At 44.8% G+C, this 24,804-nt stretch overlaps 1 protein-coding gene across 9 annotated transcripts in view; it reads left to right on the top strand.

Annotated features, from left to right (window-relative positions):
* tusc3 (tumor suppressor candidate 3) overlaps positions 1-24,804 on the top strand; it is a 716,082-nt gene that overhangs the window by 64,390 nt on the left and 626,888 nt on the right. The window lies entirely within an intron of this gene.

Genomic DNA, 24,804 nt, shown 5'->3' with positions numbered 1-24,804 from the left:
AATAGCGGCTGCATTGACAGTCATTTTCCAACATTCCATTGACTCTGGATCAGTTCCTATCGAGTGGAGGGTAGCCAATGTAACCCCACTTTTTAAAAAAAGGAGGGAGAGAGAAAACAGGGAATTATAGACCGGTCAGCCTGACCTCAGTAGTGGGTAAAATGATGGAATCAATTATTAAGGATGTCATAGCAGCACATTTGGAAAGAGGTGACATGATAGGTCCAAGTCAGCATGGATTTGTGAAAGGGAAATCATGCTTGACAAATCTTCTGGAATTTTTTGAGGATGTTTCTAGTAGAGTGGACAAGGGAGAACCAGTTGATGTGGTATATTTGGACTTTCAGAAGGCTTTCGACAAGGTCCCACACAAGAGATTAATGTGCAAATTTAAAGCACATGGGATTGGGGGTGGTGTGCTGACATGGATTGAGAACTGGTTGTCAGACAGGAAGCAAAGAGTAGGAGTAAATGGGGACTTTTCAGAATGGCAGGCAGTGACTAATGGGGTACCGCAAGGTTCTGTGCTGGGGCCCCAGCTGTTTACACTGTACATTAATGATTTAGACGAGGGGATTAAATGTAGTATCTCCAAATTTGCGGATGACACTAAGTTGGGTGGCAGTGTGAGCTGCGATGAGGATGCTATGAGGCTGCAGAGTGACTTGGATAGGTTAGGTGAGTGGGCAAATGCATGGCAGATTAAGTATAATGTGGATAAATGTGAGGTTATCCACTTTGGTGGTAAAAACAGAGAGACAGACTATTATCTGAATGGTGACAGATTAGGAAAAGGGGAGGTGCAATGAGACCTGGGTGTCATGGTACATCAGTCATTGAAGGTTGGCATGCAGGTACAGCAGGCGGTTAAGAAAGCAAATGGCATGTTGGCCTTCATAGCGAGGGGATTTGAGTACAGGGGCAGGAAGGTGTTGCTACAGTTGTACAGGGCCTTGGTGAGACCACACCTGGAGTATTGTGTACAGTTTTGGTCTCCTAACTTGAGGAAGGACATTCTTGCTATTGAGGGAGTGCAGCGAAGGTTCACCAGACTGATTCCCGGGATGGCGGGACTGACCTATCAAGAAAGACTGGATCAACTGGGCTTGTATTCACTGGAGTTCAGAAGAATGAGAGGGGACCTCATAGAAACGTTTAAAATTCTGATGGGTTCAGACAGGTTAGATGCAGGAAGAATGTTCCCAATGTTGGGGAAGTCCAGAACCAGGGGTCACAGTCTAAGGATAAGTGATAAGCCATTTAGGACCGAGATGAGGAGAAACTCCTTCACCCAGAGAGTGGTGAACCTGTGGAATATATTCAAAAAAGGAGTTAGATGAAATCCTTACTACTCGGGGGATCAAGGGATATGGCGAGAAAGCAGGAATGAGGTACTGAAGTTGCATGTTCAGCCATGAACTCATTGAATGGCGGTGCAGGCTAGAAGGGCCGAATGGCCTATTCCCGCACCTATTTTCTATGTTTTTATGTTTCTATGAATTAGGAGGTGCTGAGGAATCGGGAGTTCCTCTGTCTTACGGTATGGATTGTAATATTGACCGATTATGTAAAACTCGCTTACATTGGGTTGAGAAAAGGGAGGCAGCAATGCCTGATGGTTAATGAACCATCATAAGTAGCCAACACTGCATTGACCCTTAGCACAGACTGATAGAAGATGAAAACATACACTCAGCAATGAATAACAAGGGCAGTGGCGAATCAACATCCTAGAAAGGTAGCATACCCTAGGAAGCAAGGTCAATCAACACGTCATGAGAAACTGAGGCAAAGTTGAACACATTCCAGAAGGGTGACACCATGGGAGATGGACATGTGGGGTAGAACCACTCAAAGCTAGTCTGAGCAGTAGGCCAATCGGTGGTTTTATAGAAGGGTCGCACAAATTGAAAAATCGTATTACTGTGCTTGCAGAACTCTTGTACTTTGAAGTGTTCATCGGAACATTTACCGAGCATGTTCGAATAAACCGGTTAACCGAGGTTTCGTCTGCGTGATTCCGTGGTCGCTATACAATACGGGCAGGTGATGATTCCTTATGTCAGGGTGTCCACCTTGAGGAAGAGAAGTCTTTTTACCCCAACATTATGCACAATAAGCAAATAGATACCGATGACCGCACATTATGGATTCAACAACAACAACTTGTATTCATATAGCGCATTTAATGAAGTAAAATGTCCCAAGGCACTTCACAGGAGTATTATAAGACAAAAAATTTGATGCTGAGCCACAGAAGGAGAAAGTTGGGCAGGCAAAGAGGTAGGTTTTAAGAAGCATCTTAAATGAGGAAAGAGAGTCAGAGAAGTTTCGGGAGGGAATTCCAGAGTTTAGGGCCTAGGCATGGTCACCAATGGTTGAGCAATTGTAATCAGGAATGCTTAGATTACTATAACCATTCGCAGCTAAAAAAGGAACCAGCAACGGATATTAAAGAAGGCACAAAACATCAATGAATCCTGTGCAACAAATGACTTTTGACATATTCAGGCAATACCTCTCGATACATATATCTTGATACAAAATGTTTGTTTTGCCAATTTCAATTCCTCTTCTGTGTTAGCTTGGCTTAGTTGGTAGCACTCTCATTTCTGAGTCAGCAGGTTCAAGCTACACTCAATGACATGAGCATGTAATTTAGGCAGATTCTGCATTGCAATACCGTGGGCATACTGCATTGTCAGAAGTGATGTCCTTCAGATGGGACGTTAAATTAAAACCCTGAGTGCATGTTAAGGTAGATATTAAAGGTCCAATTTCAATATTTGAAGAAGAGCAAAAGGCTTTCTCCAGTGCTTGGCAAATATTCCTCCTTCAAAAGCAGATTAACTGGTCAGTCTTCCCTTTGCTGTTGGTGGATTCTAGCAGTGTGTAAAATGGGTGCATTGTTGCATATAACAACCACCACGATGTTAAGCACTTTGGAATGTTTTTAAGAAATATAATAAGAATTCTGTACAACAAGTCTGTGAAGTTTAGAAAATAAATTTAATTTTTCAGTCCTATAGATGTTAGTAATGAAAGAACAAACAGTGGATACAGTTTTTACCTCAGCATAAGTGATATTTACACCAGAATTCCTTGATAAAATATGTTTGCAATTGTGTACAAAGCCATGGAAGTAGTATATTGTTAGGAGTATATGAATACTTGAAACATTTTCATGAAAATAGATGACTTTTCACAGATTTCTACTGTCAGCTGTAGGTAAATGCTAAATAAATGTACTGCTCAGCACACATTGATAATGAACACATTTCTTGTTCATCTGCTTGATTTAAGAAATTTAGTTTGATTTTTATGTATTCAAGGAGTGCTTTCAAATTAAAACATCAGCAAAAATCTGCTTTTAATACGAGACAGGCAACATAAGTTCATTAAATCACTATGTGAAGTGCAAAATTCTCTAATGCCAAACATCCAGCTGTTTCTTTTCAGAAAACTATTGAATTTTGCACATTTCTGAACAATTTTGAGCAGGCAAGCATACAAGTACTGAAAAATTCCAAGTTCAATTGAGGAAATTGTTTCCACTGTACCTGTGGTGATAATTATGTCAAAAATACAGCAAATCCCTGCTGATCTTAAACTATGCAGGATATGCACAACAGTATTCTATCATTCCAGTTTTTTATATAAAAGTGCTTTCAGTTGCAAATTTTGCACTAGGTTTTCATTTGTCAGCACACCTACGAACAACATTTTAACCAGGAAAGGAAAGTCTTTGGCTTGTATCCAGATTCTGTAGTATTATTCCCTAGTCAAAAAATTGTTTTTTAGTTAACGCGTCAAAAGGGCTCGTTGGTGTGGTTTAACCTTTGTGCTGCTGGCATTTTATTTATGTATCCTGAGCTGCTGAATAATTTTGACAGAATTGCAAAATCATATGATTGATAATTCATCAAATTGTAGTAAATAAGACACCAAAATAAAGGTCTTGAATTGGGATTTATGTATGAATGCACTTTTTTTCCCAAGCTGTAGATAATACATCACAATTTAGTTTTGCATTTCACCACAGTTAAGACATTTGTATTGTATTTGTATTTGGTTTTCACATCGAAGTAACCAGAGTATATGTTCTTCTGTAAAATTAAATACAAACCATTTAGTAAAAGATTTTTTCAAAACTTTACACAACAAAGGAAAATATACCTGCTGATGAGTATTTTGACACAGGTTAGACTACATTCAGAAAACACACACTGCCTATCAGAAATAGAAAGGTTTTATTGAAAAATCTATTTCTGGGGACATCTAAGCTCTGATTTTGCATGAATGTCAAATATGGAGTTGAGCTAGCCCAGGGAGCTGGGCCAACAGTACCTTGAGCTCCTTTGGTGGACCGCGCTGAATTTAGCAATGAGACTCCCTCTCTTGCCAGTGTGAATAAGCTATTGGCCTGGATTTTGCAGCAGAAATAATGATGTGGCTATCAGCGCTCACCGTTATTAAGGTGTATATTGGACAGCAACTTTTGGCGTCCGCACATGTACAGTTAAATGCGGAAATTAGAATGTTACTGTCCGATTTGACCTGCTCCTCCGCAAGCTTTGCTACACCTGTACCTCATGAGAGATTAGACATTCAAACACATGATGGGCGTGAAGTTGCAGTACTTACCCACTAGATACCTACGAAACATGCCAGAAAAAAATAGGGCTTGTCCATTTTGATGTAAGTGAATTTTTAACGGTGTGATAAGTCTTAATTACTGGCAAACAACCTCTCTGGCATTGAATCTTTACTTCTACAAGTGTGGAGTCATATTCCTTCAGATTTTAATTACTAAAATTAAAATAAATATTTTTTTACTTTTTCTTTCCGTCTCGTTTCTCTCTCTTAATCCCATCTTTATGGGTGTCAGCTGTGGCTCAGTGTGTAGCCTTTGAGTCAAAAGGTTGTGAGCACACAAATCTAAGCTGGCATTCCAGTGCAGTGCTGAGGGAGTGTTGCACTGTCAAAAGTGCCGCCTTTTGGATGAGACATTAAACCGAGGTCCCATCTGCTCTCTCAAGTGGATGTAAAAGATCCAATGGCACTATTTCAAAGAAGAGCAGGGGAGTTATCCCCAGTGACCTGGCCAATATTTATTTCTCAATCAACATCACTAAAACAGATTATCTGTCATTATCACATTGCTGTTTGTGGGACCTTGCTTGTGTGCAAATTGGCTGCCACATTTCTTACATTACAACAGTGACTACACTCCAAATGTACTTGATTGGCTGTAAAGCACTTTGAGACGTCTGGTGGAATTTAAATCCAAGTCTTTATTTCCTTATTTCCCCCTCTTTATTTCGCTTTCTATACTTGATTTTACATTGAATATTCTAATTTACACTTTCTTGTTTAGACTCTGCATGCCTTAGTAAGGATTCTTCAATCTGATTGATTGAGGAGACACACTGCTGCTTTCCCCAGTCACACAGATCCCATATCCCCTGTAGAGGGTGCGACGCTTTATTGGACTCCTGGTGACCTTAAATTGCTGTGCAATAGCCCATAAAAAGTCTGTGAGTCGCTGTAAGCATAATGAACGACGAGTGCTGTTTGTTTGCCGCTGAATGTAAAAACTGGGCTATAGGGTCATTAAAAGGTTGTCACGAGAACTTGGCCTTTAATTCACTTAGCTGGGGATCGTAAAATTCACCAAGGCAGCATCTATGCAAGGACTGCAGCCTGCCAGTAAAGGGGAAGTTGTGGTGGCGACAGAAAACTAGAATAGTTGTTTGCAATCACACAGCGGAGGTATGTGGACAACACTGCCTCTTTCAGATGCTAGAGAATTAGTGGTTATGCTGCTGGAGAAGCACCAACGGAGCAAGGGTGAAGACCACCATCCACTTAAAATAAAAGTGTAAACTGCATGAAGGGAAGCCACCTTGGTCTGTTATACCTGGCTGCAAATGGGGAAGAGTCGGGAAGAAAAGTGAGGTAAGTGAGCGCCTCACTTTTCCATACATTTCTACTGGGGCCCTTGAGCATGGCACAGATCTAAGTTCGAAACTCTGGGAGGTGTTCCCATTGTAATGATTCAAGCATTGTGAGAAACCAATTCCCTTTTGTATACACTTTTACCAGAGCTGGGTTACACATTTATCTTGCAGGTGGCAGTGTTAGCCTAAGAAAAGTAAACAAATGTTCAGACTTCCATCTTATGGTGTTTCTCTTCATGGGATTTGCAGCCATGGATGCAGGGTTCACGCCGGTCTCTTAAGAGCCATCTGTCCCTCCACCCCCCTTTCCCCATGTTACTTCCCGTTCAAATAATATGGGAATTGTGCAAGGACACATAATGAAGCCATCATGTTTGAATCTTGGAGTGATGTTCAAAATTATGTTTCGATGATTGAGTGCAAGTCCCTTCTGTTTATGTAGGACATGGGGCTAATATGATAGAAACATAGAAACATAGAAAATAGGTGCAGGAGTAGGCCATTCGGCCCTTCGAGCCTGCACCGCCATTCAATGAGTTCGTGGCTGAACATGCAACTTCAATACCCCATTCCTGCTTTCTTGTCATACCCCTTGATCCCCCAAGTAGTAAGGACGACATCTAACTCCTTTTTGAATATATTTAGTGAAATTGGCCTCAAAAACTTTCTGTGGAAGAGAAAGTCCACAGGTTCACCATTCTCTGGGTGAAGAAGTTTCTCCTCATCTCGGTCCTAAATGGCTTACGCCTTATCCTTAGACTGTGACCCCTGGTTCTGGACTTCCCCAACATTCATAACAACATAAGAATTAGGAACAGGAGTAGGCCATCTAGCCCCTCGAGCCTGCTCCGCCACCCAACAAGATCACGGCTGATCTGGCCGTGGACTCAGCTCCACTTACCCGCCCGCTCCCCATAACCCTTAATTACCTTATTGGTTAAAAATTTATCTATCTGTGATTTGAATATATTCAATGAGCAAGCCTCAACTGCTTCCTTGGGCAGAGAATTCCACAGATTCACAACCCTCTGGGAGAAGAAATTCCTTCTCAACTCGGTTTTAAATTGGCTCCTCCGTATTTTGAGGCTGTGCCCCCTAGTTCTAGTCTCTCCGACCAGTGGAAACAACCTCTCTGCCTCTATCCTGTCTATCCCCTTCATTATTTTAAATGTTTCTATAAGATCACCCCTCATCCTTCTGAACCCCAACGAGTAAAGACCCAGTCTACTCAATCTATCATCATAAGGTAACCCCCTCATCTCCGGAATCAGCCTAGTGAATCGTCTCTGTACCCCTTCCAAAGCTAGTATATCCTTAAGTAAGGTGACCAAAACTGCACGCAGTACTCCAGGTGCGGCCTCACCAATACCCTGTACAGTTGCAGCAGGACCTCCCTGCTTTTGTACTCCATCCCTCTCGCAATGAAGGCCAACATTCCATTCGCCTTCCTGATTACCTGCTGCACCTGCAAACTAACTCTTTGGGATTCATGCACAAGGACCCCCAGGTCCCTCTGCACTGCAGCATGTTGTAATTTCTCCCCATTCAAATAATATTCCCTTTTACTGTGTTTTTTTTCCCAAGGTGGATGACCTCACATTTTCCGACATTGTATTCCATCTGCCAAACCTTAGCCCATTCGCTTAACCTATATAAATCTCTTTGCAGCCTCTCTGTGTCCTCTACACAACCCGCTTTCCCACTAATCTTTGTGTCATCTGCAAACTTTGTTACACTACACTCTGTCCCCTCTTCCAGGTCATCTATGTATATTGTAAACAGTTGTGGTCCCAGCACCGATCCCTGTGGCACACCACTAACCACCGATTTCCAACCCGAATAGGACCCATTTATCCCGACTCTCTGCTTTCTGTTAGCCAGCCAATTCTCGATCCATGCAATTACATTTCCTCTGACTCCGCATACCTTTATCTTCTGCAGTAACCTTTTGTGTGGCACCTTATCGAATGCCTTTTGGAAATCTAAATACACCACATCCATCGGTACACCTCTATCCACCATGCTCGTTATATCCTCAAAGAATTCCAGTAAATTAGTTAAACATGATTTCCCCTTCATGAATCCATGTTGCGTCTGCTTGATTGCACTATTCCTATCTAGATGTCCCGCTGTTTCTTCCTTAATGATAGCTTCAAGCATTTTCCCCACTACAGATGTTAAACTAACCGGCCTATAGTTACCTGCCTTTTGTCTGCCCCCTTTTTTAAACAGAGTTGTTACATTCGCTGCTTTCCAATCCGATGGCACCTCCCCAGAGTCCAGAGCATTTTGGTAGATTATAACGAATGCATCTGCTTTAACTTCCACCATCTCTTTTAATACCCTGGGATGCATTTCATCAGGACCAGGGGACTTGTCTACCTTGAGTCCCATTAGCTTGTCCAGCACTATCTCCCTAGTGATAGTGATTGTCTCAAGGTCCTCCCTTCCCACATTCCCGTGACCAGCAATTTTTGGCATTGTTTTTGTGTCTTCCACTGTGAAGACCGAAGCAAAATAATTATTTAAGGTCTCAGCCGTTTCCACATTTCCCATTATTAAATCCCCCTTTCTCATCTTCTAAGGGAACAACATTTACTTTAGTCACTCTTTTCCATTTTATATATCGGTAAAAGTTTTTACTATCTGTTTTTATGTTTTGCGCAAGTTTACATTCATAATCTATCTTTCCCTTCTTTATTGCTTTCTTAGTCATTCTTTGCTGTCGTTTAAAATTTTCCAAATGTTCTAGTTTCCCACTAACCTTGGCCACCTTATACGCATTGGTTTTTAATTTGATACTCTCCTTTATTTCCTTGGTTATCCACGGCTAGTTATCCCTTCTCTTACTGCCCTTCTTTTTCACTGGAATATATTTTTGTTGAGCACTATGAAAGAGCTCCTTAAAAGTCCTCCACTGTTCCTCAATTGTGCCACCATTTAGTCTGTCAAATGAGTGCCATCTGTGATGCCCTGCGCATAAGAGATCACCTGGTGAAAGCTCTGTACCTTGTCCAAATGATGCTCTGTTTCCACAGGGCATACCCCTTTCAAAATTACTGTTTGTCACTTGCTTGATAACTTTGTGTATTGCAGAATGGCTAATATAACAGATGACCCCTGTTGGATCTTGGAAAGATCTGGTAACATAAAAACTTCATAATGTGGTAATCTTTACTTCTAATGGGTGAATTGTGCCTGCACAATGACTGGCAAACTGGCTGTTTGCCAGTCATTGTGCAGCAGACCATACAACTTTGTATTGTGAAATGTAGGTGCTAAAGACAGGTCTTCTTTGACATGTCCTGGCACCTCTGGAAATGTCAAGAACACGGGTTCTGATGGACATGGACAAAATGCCTCCAGTATTGTTGCCCCTGCATTTGTGGGGTTGATTTTAACTTCTCCTATCCAGCAGTTCATGGGAGGGGTTAAAATTGTAGGACTCCACTTACCAATCCAAGGCCGCTCATTACCATCCTGCGACATTTTCTCTTCAAAGTCAGCCAAGGATCCCATTGGAGGCAGGCAGTACCTAATATAAATCTAAAAGTCGTGGCCCATGTCGGCAGTTTAACAATGGCGGGAGTTGTATCTTGTCCAGAAAAGGCCAAGGTAAGGTTTAAAAAATCACTTTTCTGTGGAATCTTTGTGGGCAGGAAGGGCAGGAGCACTCCCCTGGGACCCACAAGGAGTCCTTGGTTCTCCGCATCCATGGTGTTGCCCCTCTCTCCCAGCACCAGCATTGGCTGAAAATGGCTGAAAAAGTTCCAACCACCGCTAACTTTATGTCGGAGATGGTTCCTTTGGGTTCCCGGCATCCTCGGACTCCCTGCCCAATCTTTGTCTCTTGTTAACTGGCCCTGATGTCATTTATGGCAGTTTCAGACGGGAGGCTGTCATGGATTATTTCAATGAGACATAATAACTTTTATTTATGTAGCAGCTTTAACGTAGTAAAACGTCTCAAGGTGCTTCACAGCAGTATTACAAAACAAAACAAATAAATTTGACACCGAGCCACAAAAGAAGAAATTAAGGCAGATGACCAAAAGCTTGGTTAAAGAGGTAGGTTTTAAGGAGCATCTTAAAGGAGGAGAGAGAGGCGGAGAGGTTTAGGGAGGGAGTTCCAGAGCTTAGGGCCCAAACAGCTGAAGGTATGGCCACCGATAGTTGAGCAGTTATAATGAGGGATGTTCAAGAGGGTAAAATTTGAGGAGTGCAGACATCTTGTGGGGTTGTGAGGTTGAAAAAGATTACAGAGATAGGAAAGGGCAAGGCCATAGAGTGATTTGTAAACAAGGATGAGAATTTTGAAATCGAGGCATTCTTTAACTGGGAGCCAATGTAGGTCAGAAAGCACAAGGGTGATCGTGACTTGGTGCGAGTTAGGACACGGGCTGCTGAGTTTTGGATGACCTCAAGTTTACGTAGTGTAGAATGTGGGTGGCCAGCCAGGAGAGAGTTGGTGTAGTCAAGTCTAAAGGTAACAAAGGCATGAATGAGAGTATCAGCAGCAGTAGGGCAGGGGCGAAGGCGGGCAATGTTACGGAGGTGAAACGTGTGTTAAAATGTCCCGAGCCTCATGCTGAGCTTCCTGTCGAGGTTTCTCTCCTGCCACACATCCCCGCTCGCCCCAAACGTGCCCCAGTTAAAATCGACCCCTGTCTCATGTACTCATCATCACCACCAAAATCACGAAGCACTATGGGCTTAATCTGAGGAAGGACATTCTTGCTATTGAGAGAGTGCAGCAAAAGTTCACCAGACTGATTCCCGGGATGGCAGGACTGACATATGAGGAGAGACTGGATCGACTGGGCCTGTATTCAATAGAGTTTAGAAGAATGAGAGGGGATCTCATAGAAACATATAAAATTCTGACGGTATTGGACAGGTTAGAGGCAGGAAGAAGGCTCCCGATACTGGGGAAGTCCAGAACCAGGGGTCACAATCTAAGGATAAGGGGTAAGCCATTTAGGACCGAGATGAGGAGAAACTTCTTCACTCAGAGAGTTGTTAACCTGTGGAATTCTCTACCGCAGAAAGTTGTTGAGGCCAGTTCGTTAGATATATTCAAGAGGGAGTTAGATATGGTCCTTACGGCTAAAGGGATCAAGGGGTATGGAGAGAAAGCAGGAAAGGTGTACTAATTGAGATCCCATTTTAACAAAGGCAATAACAACTTGCATTTATAGAATACCTTTAATAAAGAAAACCATCCCCAAGGTACTTTACAAAAGGGGAGAAAAATAATAAATAAAAGGGATAATGGAATGGACACTCAGCCCATATATACCAAACACCAACTTTTTATTTTAACAGCTTTTCAACATTTTATAAGAATGTTTTTTTCACTGGGATTGAAAGTAGTTATTATGAACCAATCGGATTAGCCACAAGTCTTGACTGCAAGCTGTCAGAACTAATCAAATCAGATGGAGGGTGGAATTCAAGGCTGCAGGTACCATGTTGATTGCGCACAAACTTTAAGCAGAAATAGTTTAACCTGAGCTGATAATTTCCGAGAGTCTCAGTTACAGGTGTTTTTATTTAATGTTTGTCATCAAAGAAATTCTATATAATTAATAAACTTCGAAAATGTGGCTTTTAAAGCTTTCAAATGAATATTCTGGGATTGCCAGCTTGTTGCCCTGATATGAAAGTTTATTCTTTTCAAGACTGGTTAAAGTTGCTTATTGGAGATGAGAATTTTTCCTGGGGTGAATATATTGGTTGGTTTTGTTGAGCATTCCGTAACTGCATTCGGATAATTTTAGAAATAATAATTACTTCAAACAAATTTCACTTAGATTCTGATATTTAGGATTTTACGACAGTGTGCTGATATGAGGTGTGAACCTGGCCCCTGGGTTATTTGTGTGAGTCACGTTACCCAGCTACATTTTGTAATTTAGCTGTTTTTGGGTTTATTTACAAATGCATATTTGAAGTCCATTTGTACCTGAGGACTAATTGGAAAAGAACCCACACCACTTGCATTAGACCAGTCAGCATCATAGGGAAATATGAGAAGTGATATTAATAATCAATATGAATATAATTGTTTCTAGTTGGGAGTTGGAACTCTCATTCAGCTGTATCTGACTGCATAAAATTCAACTCCATAAAATTCAACTCCATATACCTCTTTCCAAAAATCACATTTTTTGTGCAGTTCACTTTTTTTTAATGATTGCAGTGTGTAAAAAAAAAAACCCTTCTGAGAGATTTTAAAAAATTAATAGAAATTAGTATTGGTAAAAATTGCAGACAGTCGCTTAATATCACTTGATCAGCTTCGCTGGGCAAGCCACATTGTTCATATGCCAGACACGAGACTCCCAAAGCAAGCGCTCCTCTCGGAACACCTTCACGACAAACGAGCCAAAGGTGGGCAGAGGAAACGTTACAAGGATACCCTCAAAGCTTCCCTGATACAGTGCAACATCCTCACTGACACCTGGGAGAGTCCCTGGCCAAAGACCGTCCTAAGTGGAGGAAGTGCATCCGGGAGGATGCTGAGCACTTCGAGTCTCATTGCCGAGAGCATGCAAAAATCAAGCGCAGGCAGCAGAAAGAGTGTGCAGCAAACCAGTCCCACCCACCCTTTCCCTCAACGACTGTCTGTCCCACCTGTGACAGGGACTGTGGTTCTCGTATTGGACTGTTCAGTCACCTAAGGACTCACTTTTAGAGTGGAAGCAAGTCTTCTTCGATTCCGAGGGACTTCCCATGATTTGATGTTATTTTAATGGAAGGGTGTTAAATCATTTATGTTGACTTTATCCCCTAATGTTGTATTGAAGTCCATACAACAACTTTGAATTTCATAATCAAAATATCTCAAACCCTTAAGAACATAAGAATTAGGAGCAGGCGCAGGCCATAGGGCCCCTCGAACCTGCTCCGCCATTCAATAAGATGGTTGACCGTCTACATAGACTCCACCTTCCTTCACTATCCTCATATCCTTTGAATTATCCCCATATCCCTTGATTCCCTTTGTATCCAAAAGTCTATTGATCTCATTCTTGAATCTATGCAATGACTGAGCATCCACAGCCTTCTGGGGTAGAAAACTCTAAAGATTCACAACCCTCTGAGTGAAGACATTTCTCCTGATCTCAGGCCTACATAGCCGACTCCTTATCCTGAGACTATGCCCCCGAGTTCTAGACTCTCCAACCAGAGGAAACAGCATCTCAGCATTTACCCTGTCAATCTCTCTCAGAATTTTATATATTTCAAAGAGATCATCTCTCATTCTTCTGAATTTCAGAGAATATTGGCCCATTCTACTTAATCTTTCCTCAATCGACAACCCTCTCATCCCAGGGATCAATCTGGTAAACCTTTGTTGCACCACTTCCAAGGTCATCATCATCATAGGCAGTCCCTCGAAATTGAGGAAGACTTGCTTCCACTCTAAAAGTGAGTTCTCAGGTGACTGAACAGTCCAATACGGGAATTAGAGTCTGTCACAGGTAGGACAGACAGTCGTTGAAGGAAAGGTTGGGTGGGGAGTCTGGTTTGCCACACACTCTTTCCGCTGCCTGCACTTGTTTTCTTCGATGCTGGGCATGTTGGCCTGATCGAAAGCACTGACGTTGGTGCATCTGACTTCCCAGGGGATTTGCAGGATCTTGCGGAGGCATTGCTGGTGGTATTTCTCCAGGGATTTGAGGTGTCTACTGTATATGGTCCACATCTCTGAGCCATACAGGAGGGCAGGTATCACTACAGCCCTGTAGACCATTAAGGAGACTAAAACTGTACAAAGTACTCCAGTTGTGGTCTCACCAAAGCACTATATGCAATAAGACTTCCTTACGCTAGTGCTCCAACCCCTTGCAATAAAACTAACAAACTTTCTGCCTTAATTGCTTGCTGTAGCAGCATGTTAACTTTCTGATTCGTGTACAAAGACACCAAATCTTTCTAAATACCAACATTTATTAGTCTCACCTTTTTTAAAAAAAAAAATTCTGCTTTTCCATTCTTCCTAAAGTAAATAATTTCACATTTCCCCACGTTATATTTAATCTACCATCTTCTTTTCTGATCAGTAACCTTGTTTATATCCCTTTACAGCCTCTTTGCATCCTCCTTACAGCTTACTTTCCCTTATAGCTATGTATTATCAGCAAACTGGGATCTATTACACTTTGTCCCTTCACCTAAGTCATTGATATAGATTGTAAATAGCTGAGGCCCAAGTACTGAGCATTGTAGCACTTCATTAGTTACAACCTGCCAACCTGAAAATGACCCGCTTATTCCTACTCTTTTCTGTCCATTAACCAATCCTCAATCCATGCTAATACATTACCCCCAATTACATGAGCCCTAATCTTGTGTACCAACCTCTTGTGTTGCACCTTATTGAATGCCTTCTGAAAATCCAAATATGCTACATCCACTGGTACCCCCTTATCTACCCTGCTAGTTACACTTTCAAAAAACTCTTAATAGATTTGTTAAACACGATTTCCCTTTCATAAAATCGTGTTGACTCTGCATGATCATATTATGATTTTCTAAGTGCCCTGTTACCACATACCAAATAATATATTCTAGAATTTTCCCTACTACTCATAGCCTAACTGGCCTATAGTTCCCATCTTTCTGGAAGAGCAAGGTTGCATTTGCTACCACGGGGACTGTTCTAGAATCTACGGAATTGTGGAAGATCGAAGTCAATGCCTGCACTACGTCTGTAAGCACCTCATTTAAAACCCTAGTATGTAGGCCATCAGGTCCAGGGAATTTATCGGCTTTTAGTTCCATCATATTCTCCAGTACTTTTTCTTTACTAATATTAATGACTTTAAGTTCTTCACATTAGACCCTGGATTCCCCACTATTTCCAGTATGTCTTTTGTGCCTTCTACTGCAAAGATAGATACAAAATATTTGTTTAATATCGCTGCCATTTCCTTAGTCCCCATTCTAATTTCTCCTGTCTCTGCCTCTAAAGAACCCATGTTTACTTTCACTAATCTCTTCCTTTTTACATACTTGTAGAAGCTCTTACAATCTGTTTTTATATTTCTTACCAGTTTATTCTCATGCAGATGCAGTGTCCAGAATCCGGAACCCTTGGAACCGAGGTCATTCCAGATTCCCCGTTTTTCCGAACTTTGGATCATCTTTCTGATGTCACGAATGCGGAAGCACCCGAGCCCAGGTTTGGGTATTTCCGGAACATCAGAAATGGCGGGGGGGCGGGGAATGGAGTCCTCGCCGAGGAGCTGTTCGGGCTGCCGGCCCCATCAATTAGGTATACGGGCGGGGCCTCGCCGAAGAGGTGGTGTTCGGGTGAGCCCTGTTGCGGAGGAGGTGTTCGGACGGGCTGGCGAATAGGCCCCGAGGTAAGGGCAGCGGCGGTGAGGTGAGGCCTGAGGTCAGGCAGCGGCAGGACCCTGAGGTCTAAAGGGTCGGCGGGTCCGGATTCCTTAACATTTTATGGTATTTCGGACGACCCTGCCACCGATCGGTCCGGATTCCGGAACTCCGGATTTTGGACGCTGCACCTGTATTCTATTTTCTCCCTCTTTGTCAATTTCTTGGTCATACTTTGCTGATTTCTAAAACCCTCTCAATCCTCAGGCTTACTATTCTTCTTGACAACATTACAAGCCTCTTTTAATCTAATACTATCCCTAACTCCTCCAGTTAGCTACAGTTGGACCACTTTTCCCGTGGAGTTTTTATTCCTGAATCTCATCATCATCATAGGCGGTCCCTCGAAACGAGGATGACTTGCTTCCACGCCAAAAAAGGATTAGTTCACAAGTCTTCCAATGAAGGATCTAATATTCCAGGTCCTGAACTACATCCTGAAGGGTGGAAGATGCCTGTGTATGGATTTTTTTAATGTGTGGTGACCATTGTACACCAGCCACCACACGGGCTTGACAGAGCTAGGTCTTGGTCCAGTGGCAAGGATTACCCAAGACGACTGGAGATCTGCTCTGCTGCACAGACCTAGCACGCACACATCGCAGTGTGAGCTGGCCCGTGCTGCCCCTGAACTCACGCCTCCCCTGGGCCCTGATCACATTGCTCCGCAGTCTCTCGACGCTCCTTCGCCCCGTTCTCTCTGCTCCTGCTGTATCTGCCCATGATCCAATCATTGACCTGGACCTTGATGACGTCACTCTTCGCTGCCGTCGCAGCTCATGCTGCTCCCTTAAGTTGTATGCCTCTACCCTGCTCCCAGTCCGCTGCTCGCCCTGCATGAGAACACCAGCGGCAGGTTGGGGCCATAAAAGGAGCGGCGAGCAGCGGCCTGAATCTATTTTTAGTCTGAAAGGCAGAATTGCAGTACATCTCCAAAATGTTGGAATATGCATAAAATAAAGTTTTAAAATTAAAACCTTCTAGGAGATGTAACCTAGTGCCCCTCCCCGCCACTCCCCCAAAAAAACCTCCCACCTTCATGTATTTTCCTTCAGTAATTTCTTTATTCATCATTTCTGCAAAATATGCTTTTCTATACTTTTGGAAATTTCCCCTCTAATAAGTGATCAAATGTATACACCTGCAACTTAAGTTATACTACAATTTCAGTGTAATCCCTCATCTTCATGTGTCATAAGGCCTTTAGGGATACAAGTTTACAAATGGGGAATTTTTGGCTCATATATGTCACCTCGTTGCGAAAACAATCAAAAACAAAACAGCCCTGCTTTGTCCTCATAGCTCTGTATCTTCCTCTGCTTCAAATATTTATCCAGTTTTCCCTTAAAAGATGCAGTGGTGTCTGCGTCAAGCACACGATATACCAAAGCATTCTATGTTGTAATAACTGTGTTAAGAAGTTTCTACCAACCCCTCATCATCATGCTGACAATTTTAAATTGATCACCCCTCATCATTGACTCCCAAACAGAAGAGATACAGGCCGAAATTGCCCTCCGCCCGAAAAGAGGTGCACCTACCGCTTTTTGGCGTGCATTAGAGCGAAATTCAGCAATTTGGTGTAAAAAAAGGGGCAGTGCGGTGTTGGTGGTGGGAATGGACTCTTTGCAGCGGTGTGGGGTCAGACTGCCCGATTAGGCAGAGAAATTCAGCTAATGTCGATTGACTGATGACGAGGCAACAGGTTTTGCAGCTAGGTCCTGAGCATTGAGTTTGTCTCTGGTGCTTGTGAAGGAATGGCTAATGCAAGAGCATTAAGAAGGGCCAGCCGCTTCTCCGATGTTGAGCTTGAGACCCTCATCTAAGCTGTGGAGGGAAGGAGACTCAGGAGGACCCAGTTATGCCGTCTTTGTGAATGCCTGGAGAGAGATTACTGTGGAGGTGTCGGGGACCTCAATTCATCACCACACCACACCGGGGCCTAGTGGGCTGCAGCGTGGTGAAGGACAAAGGGAACCTCGGGTGCCATCTCTCTGGGGGGCAAGTTTGCACGTGGGTTTGCCCACGAGTTCTGCTGCAGAGGACTCAGATGAGCCCATTGATGTGGTGGCTTTTGAAATAATTTTGAAATAAGGGTGCAGACCATGCATTCGCAGATGTTGGGGGAAATGGCAAGGGTGTCCGAGAGCTTGTCGCAAGTGGTCAGGAGTGTGGAGGAGTCTGCTTTCCCAGGAGCGTGGAGGAGTCTGCTTCCCGCATTGGAGACAGCTCTCCGCACACTATCGAGCCCATTATTGCCAGTGTGCAGACGATGGTGGTCTCCCAGAGTGACTGTGCGGATCTAGATGTGATGACGCATGTCGTGGGCGATGTGGCAACTGCCATTACAGCACAGGCGCAAGGGAACCAACATCTCAGTGCTGTGTTGGAGAGGATGGCCGCTGGCCTGGCAACTCAAAATGCTCTCATGGACTCTGAGCAACAGGCCACAGAGCGTCTTACTGCTGCTGTGTCTGGTGGCATTGAGATTGTGTCTGCTCTCATGCAGTCTCAGCTGGATGTCACGCAAGAGCTGACTGTACCAATCGCGGCTGGGTCCACCACGATCCATCGGGGGCTTTCCGGTGTTGCGCCACTCCACTGAGCTGTGCTCCAGCAGATTGATGGGGATGGTGAGGTGCTGACCCGCAGTATTCGTGCAGGCTTCTCGGACCAGGATCCTGATGTGGTCTCTCAGGATCACAGCATTCCTGAGCCGAGACCTCCCACTCCGCCATTGCTGCCAACCATGGCTTCGTCCCAGCCATTTCTGACTGATGGCGCCAAGGAAGATGTTGCCCAGTCTGCAGCTGGCCCTTCCAGGGCCAGAACTGATCGAGGGCATCCTAGAAGGACATCTGTAGCTTCTACACCTGAAACACAGCAGCATTCCCACAGCCATGATACAGCCGCAGGGGAGACATTGCAACGTAATTCCAGAATAGATATGCATAAGAGGGGTTATAAGGAAATGCACAAGGGTGAGAATGGATTCTGTGTATGTTTTTCAGTGCCATTATTTGTTGTGTAATAAATTTTTAGTTTGGGTTTGAATATCTGTGCAGGTCGCTCATTTCACTGGGGAATGATGTGTGAAAGGGCTCATTGGTTTGGCCATGGAGATGCACAGATGAAGGTTAATGTTCGCATGAACTCAGCGGAAACATGCAGCAATGAGAAGGTTTAGGACTTCCCTTGCAGCTTCCGGATGGCGACACTGCCTCCTGTGTGGCCAATGACTCGCATCCTGCTCCTCCTGTGCGTCGTGCTCTTGTACCTCCTCTTCCTGGTCCTCCTCCTCCTCAGGTGGTACTGCTGCCTCATCCCTCCAATGGTTGTGCCCTCATGATTGCCAGGTTGTGAAGCATGCAGCAGACGATGACGAAAAGGGACACCCGCTCAGGCAGCGCTGCTGAGCGATCCAGGCATCGGAACCTCTGTTTCAGGATTCCGATGGTCTGCTCAATGATGCAGCTGAATGACAGTCATTGTACAATTGCTGCTGTGCAGTCCTCGGGTGGTGAAGGGGAGTCAGCAGCCAAGTGCACAGTGGGTAGCCCTTGTCTCCAAGGAGCCAGTCGCAATCTTGATTTGGCCCAGTTAAGACTACTGGCACACCGGTCTGTCGCAGGATGAAAGCATCATGGCTGCTGCCAGGACACCGGGCATCAACTGCTATGATTTTGCGGTTGTGGTCGCACACCAGCTGGACATTGAGAGAGTGGAATCCCTTGCAGTTACAGAAGATCTCGGGATTGTTCTGTGGCACCCTCAATGCGACGTGGGTGCTGTCTATGGCACCCTGAAACCTGGGGAAACCCACAATCCTGACTAATTCGGTCTGCTGCTCCAACAGCTTCTCCCTGCTCATAGGAAAGGATATGTAGTCCCTCCTTCTCATAAGAACATAAGAAATAGGAGCAGGAGTAGGCCATTTGGCCCCTCGAGCCTGCTCCGCCATTCAATAAGATCATGGCTGATCTGATCATGGACTCAGCACCACTTCCCTGCCCGTTCCCTATAACCCTTTACTCCCTTATCGCTCAAAAATCTGTGTATCTCCGCCTTAAATATATTCAATGACCTAGCCTCCACAGCTCTCTGGGACAGAGAATTCCATAGATTACAATACACTGAGAAGAAATTTCTCCTCATCTCAGTTTTAAATAGGCGGCCCCTTATTCTAAGACTATATCCCCTAGTTTTAGTTTCTCCGATGAGTGGAAATATCCTCTCTGCATCCACCTTGTTGAGCCCCCTCATTATCTTATATGTTTCAATAAGATCACCTCTCATTCTTCTGAACTCCAATGAGTATAGATCCAACCAACTCAACCTATCTTCATAAGTCAACACCCTGGAATTATCTCTGGAATCAACCTAGTGAACCTTCTCTGAACAGCCTCCAATGCAAGTATATCCTTCCTTAAATACGGAAACCAAAACTGTACGCAGTACTCCAGATGTGGCCTCCCCAATACCCTGTACAGTTATAGCAGGTCTTCTCTGCTTTTATACTCTATCCCCCTTGCAATAATGGCCAACATTCCATTTGCCTTCCTGATTACTTGCTGTACCTGCATATTATTTTTTTGTGTTTCATGCAATAGGACCCCCAAGACCCTCTGTACTGCAGCACTTTGCAATTTTTCTCCATTTAAATTATAATTTGCTTTTCTATTATTTCTGCCAAAGTGGATAACCTCACATTTTCCCACATTATACTCCATCTGCCAAATCTTTGCCCACTCACTTAGCCTGTCTATATCCCTTTGCAGATTTTTTTGTGTCCTCCTTACATCTTTGTATCATCAACAAACTTGGCTACATTACACTCGGTTGCTTCATCCAAGTCATTAATATAGATTGTACACAGTTGAAGCCCCAGTACCGATCCCTGCGGTACCCCACTAGTCACTGTTTGCCAATCGGAAAATGACCCATTTATCTCGACTCTGTTTTCTGTTCGTTAACCAATGCGCTGTCCATGCTAATATATTACCCCCTGCCCCATGAGCTTTTATCTTGTGCAGTAACCTTTTATGTGGCATCTTTATCGAATGTCTTTTGGAAATCCAAATACATCACATGCACTGGTTCCCCCTTATCCACTCTGGAGTGGTGCGGGAGTGGGGCGAATACCTACACCGCCGGAAATATCCATCAGGGCAATGCCGCGATCGTCGGTCAATCGGCTGCGACTCGGCAGCCATTCCGTTGCGACCCGTGACCACCGCTTTCAGGCGGCCCCGGGCCTTATAGAAAGGAGCAATTTCAGTCCCATAGTGTTTCTCTAACCACTTTATCAAAATTCTTCATAATTTTAGAAACCTTTATCAAATCTCTATACCCTTTTCTGCTCCACAAGAAATAGACCCAGGATCTCAAGTCTCTCCTCACAACTGTAGTTTCACATCTCTGGTAGCATCCGAATAAATCTATACTGTAGACGACATCAATATCCTCTCAGTATTGGGGTGCCAATAGTACATTAACTGTGGCCGAGCTAATGCGGTGCACAGGCATTTTTCACCCTTCAAAATGAAGTTCGGGATCTGGAACGTCAGGACCCTCATGAACAACTCGAACAGAGACAGACAGGAATGCCGCACCACCATAGTTGCCCGGGAACTTAAGACTCTTCGATGTCGACATTGCCGCTCTTAGCGAGACCCGGCGGGCAGGGGAAGGCCAGTTCAAGGAACAAGGTGGAGGTTACAGCTTCTTCTGGAAAGGCAAACCAGAGGAAGAATGCCGCCTCCACGGAGTCGGTTTCGTTATCAAGAATGAGCTGGTCAACCGCCTCAGACACTCCCCCTGCAGGATTAGCAAACATCTCAGGACTCTCCGATTCACCCTATCCCAGAACCAGTGTGCTCCAGTTATCAGTGCGTAAGCCCCAACACTCGATGCAACAGATGAGGCCAAAGAGGGTTATTACTCCTGCCTCGAACAATCCCTGTCCCGCGTCCCTACGGATGCCAAACTGATCCTCCTCGGTGACTTCAACACCAGGGTCGGTAAGGTCACAGACCTCTGGGGAGACTTGAGTGGCAGAGAGGGGGTAGGGAAAACCAACTCCAGCGGTACCCTGCTCCTGACAAAATTCCTGGAACACTAACGCCTTGTTCCGCCAAAGGGACAAATACAAGGCATCGTGGCAACACCCTCGCTCCAAACCCTGGCACCTGCTCGACTATGTCATCGTTCAAGCCAGGGATTGCAAGAATGTGCGCTTCATCTGTGCTATGACGAGAGCTGATGACTGCTGGACGGACCACCGCCTAATCCATTCCATCATCGACATCAATATAGCCCCAAAGTGGCGACGGCAGCTGAAGCAGTGCCGCAAAAAAATCAACGCCGGGGCACTCAAAGACCTAGCTAAGAGAGCCCTGCACAGCCAGCGCCTCACTGCTAACCGGGCGACCCTTGATGACCTCGAGACGTAGAATGCACACAGTGCTTGGTCTTCCCTCCAGGCCACCATAACCAGTGCCTGTGAAGAGACACTCGGTCACTCAACCAGGAAACACCAGGACTGGTTTGATGAGAATGACCGGGAGATCCAAGAGCTAATAAATCACAAGTGCAGGGCATTTCTGAACCTAAAACAACAACCCAACTCAGGAGCAGCAAAGCAGCTTTACAAACGGCTTAAGGCCGAGGTCCAACAAAAAACCCGCTATCTAAAGAATAGATGGTGGGTGGAGAAAGCACAGGTGATTCTGCAGCTGGCTGACAGCCATCATGTGCGAGGATTCTTCACCACAGTCAAGTCCACCTGTGGCCCAAGCACCCAAGGCCCCACTCCACTGCTGGCCAAGAATGGGGAGACACTCGTCAAGGACACCGAGGCAGTCAGGACCCGCTGGAAAGAGCACTTCAAAGATCTCCTTAACTGAGACTCATTCTTTGACTCGAGTGTCCTCGACTCCATCGCGCAGCATGCTACCCGCCACCATCTCTGCAAAACCACAGCCCTGCACGAGGTAGAAAAGCCATCCGTCAGCTCAAGAACAACAAGGCAACGGGAGCAGATGGAATCCCCGCTGAGGCACTAAAGTATGGCGGAGAGGCAGTATTGGCACGAATGCATGACCTCATCTCTCTCATCTGGAAGGAGCAGAGAATTACAGGAGATCACCGAGATGCAGTAATTGTGACCATCTTTAAAAAAAGAGGACAAGTCCGACTGCAGCATCAACAGAGGAATCTCCCTGTTATCAGCCACTGGGAAATTAATCGCGAGAATCCTCTTCAACCATCTTCTCCATGTGGCTGAGGAACTCCTTCCGGAGTCACAGTACGGATTTCGTCTACTACGGGGTACAATGGACATGATCTTTACGGCGCGACAACTGCAAGAGAAATGCAGGGAACAGCACCAACCTTTGTACATGGCCGCCTTTGACCTTACAAAGGCCTTTGACACTGTTAACCACGAGGGACTATGGAGCGTCCTCCTCTACCCCCAAACGTTTGTCGCCATCCTCCATCTGCTCCACGACGACATGCAAGCCATGATCCTGACCAATAGATCCACCACAGACCCAATCCACGTCCAGACTGGGGTTAAGCAGGGCTGCGTCATCGCGCCAACCCTCTTCTCGATCTTCCTCGCTGCAGTGTTCCACCTCACACTCGACAAGCTCCCCACTGGAGTGGAACTAAACTTCAGAACCAGTGGGAACCTCTTCAACCTTCGTCATCTCAAGGCCGGATCCAAGACCGTCCCATCCTCTGACGTCGAGCTACAGTACGCAGACGCCGCTTGCGTCTGCGCACATTCAGAGACTGAACTCCAAGTCATAGTCAACATCTTCACTGAGGTGTACAAAAGCATGGGCCTGACACCAAACATCCGTAAGACCAAAGGTCCTCCACCAACCTGACCCCGCCACACAGCACTGCCCCCCAGTCATCAAGATCTATGGCGCGGCCCTGGACAACGTAGACCACTTTCCATATCTTGGGAGCCTAATATCAACAAGGGCAGACAGCGACGATGAGTTCAACACCACCTCCAGTGCGCCAGCGCAGCCTTTGCCCGCCTGAGGAAGAGAGTGTTCGAAGATCAAGCCCTCAAATCTGGCACCAACTCATGGTCTACAGGGCTGTAGTGATACCCGCCCTCCTGTATGGCTCAGAGACATGGACCATATACAGTAGACACTTCAAATCGCTGGAGAAATACCACCAGCAATTCTTCTGCAAGATCCTGCAAATCCCCTGGGAGGACAGTTGTACCAATGTTAGTGTTCTCGATCAGGCCAATATCACCAGCATCGAAGCACTGACCACACTCGACCAGTTGGGCGGCCACATTGTTTGCATGCCTGACACAAGACTCCCAAAGCAGGCGCTCTACTCGGAACTCCTACACGGCAAGCGAGCCCCAGGTGGTCAGAGGAAATATTTCAAGTACACCCTCAAAGCCTCCTTGATAAAATGCAACATCCCCACCGACATCTGGGAGTCCCTGGCAAAAGACCGCCCTAAGTGGAGGAAGAGTAACTGGGAGGGCGCTGAACACCTCGAGTCCTGTCGCCGAGAGCATGCAGAAAACAAACACAGGCAGCAGAAAGAGCGTGCGGTAAACCAGTCCCACCCACCCTTTCCTTTAACAACTGTCTGTTCCACCTGTGACAGATTGTCCCATATTGGACTGTTTATTCACCTAAGAACTTACTTTTAGAGTGGAAGCAAGTCTTCCTCGATTTTGAGTGACTGCCTATGATGAACTGTGGTCCAGCTAATATTTTTATAAATTTAAGACTATTTCTTTAATCTTGTACTCTGTGCCCTTAATTATATAAACTCCAAATTCTATTGGCAATTTTTAATGGCTTTATCTACCTGTATCTACACTTTTTGTATTATAATCCCATGGTTTTTCATTACTTACTCTCTTGTCCTGTTGAACTACTGCTTCTTCCTGTCTGCCTTCTGTTGCCCTTTTTCACTTCACTTTGTTGCCATTCACACTCTCCCTGCCTCCTCCCATCACCCTTTCTTCTCTTTTCCTTCCCTCACTGTTTCTCGCTTCCTCTCCTTTGTCTCACCATTCCGATCTTCCTCTTTACTGTTGGCCCTCGCCTCCATTTTCCTCTCCCATCCTCTCTATTTTCCACTTCTCTTTCCTTTACTGCTTACGTTTCTCTCCTCCCCCTTCCCTTTCTTGCCTCATCTATTCCCTTTTCCTTACTACTTTTCCCTCAACTTCCCTCTTCTGGCCTTTTGACCCAATATCCCCAGGCAAACTGGCTGCCCTTTGCAGCTGGAAAAACACTTTTTTAAATGCTCTTAGGGCTTTTAATATATCGATTTGAGTGTTTTTTTTAACCTAGTAAATGTATTATAATTGATATGAGTCTTTTAAAAAGTGACCAGAAAGTTTACCAGCTGCAAAGAGCAGCAGAAATCAGAGGCGAATGAC

This window comes from Pristiophorus japonicus, chromosome 2 (assembly GCF_044704955.1).
Source record: "Pristiophorus japonicus isolate sPriJap1 chromosome 2, sPriJap1.hap1, whole genome shotgun sequence".
In the NCBI taxonomy this organism is placed as follows: domain Eukaryota; kingdom Metazoa; phylum Chordata; class Chondrichthyes; family Pristiophoridae; genus Pristiophorus; species Pristiophorus japonicus.
Note: the sequence above shows the minus strand (reverse complement) of the source record. Positions and strands in the feature narration are given on the sequence as shown.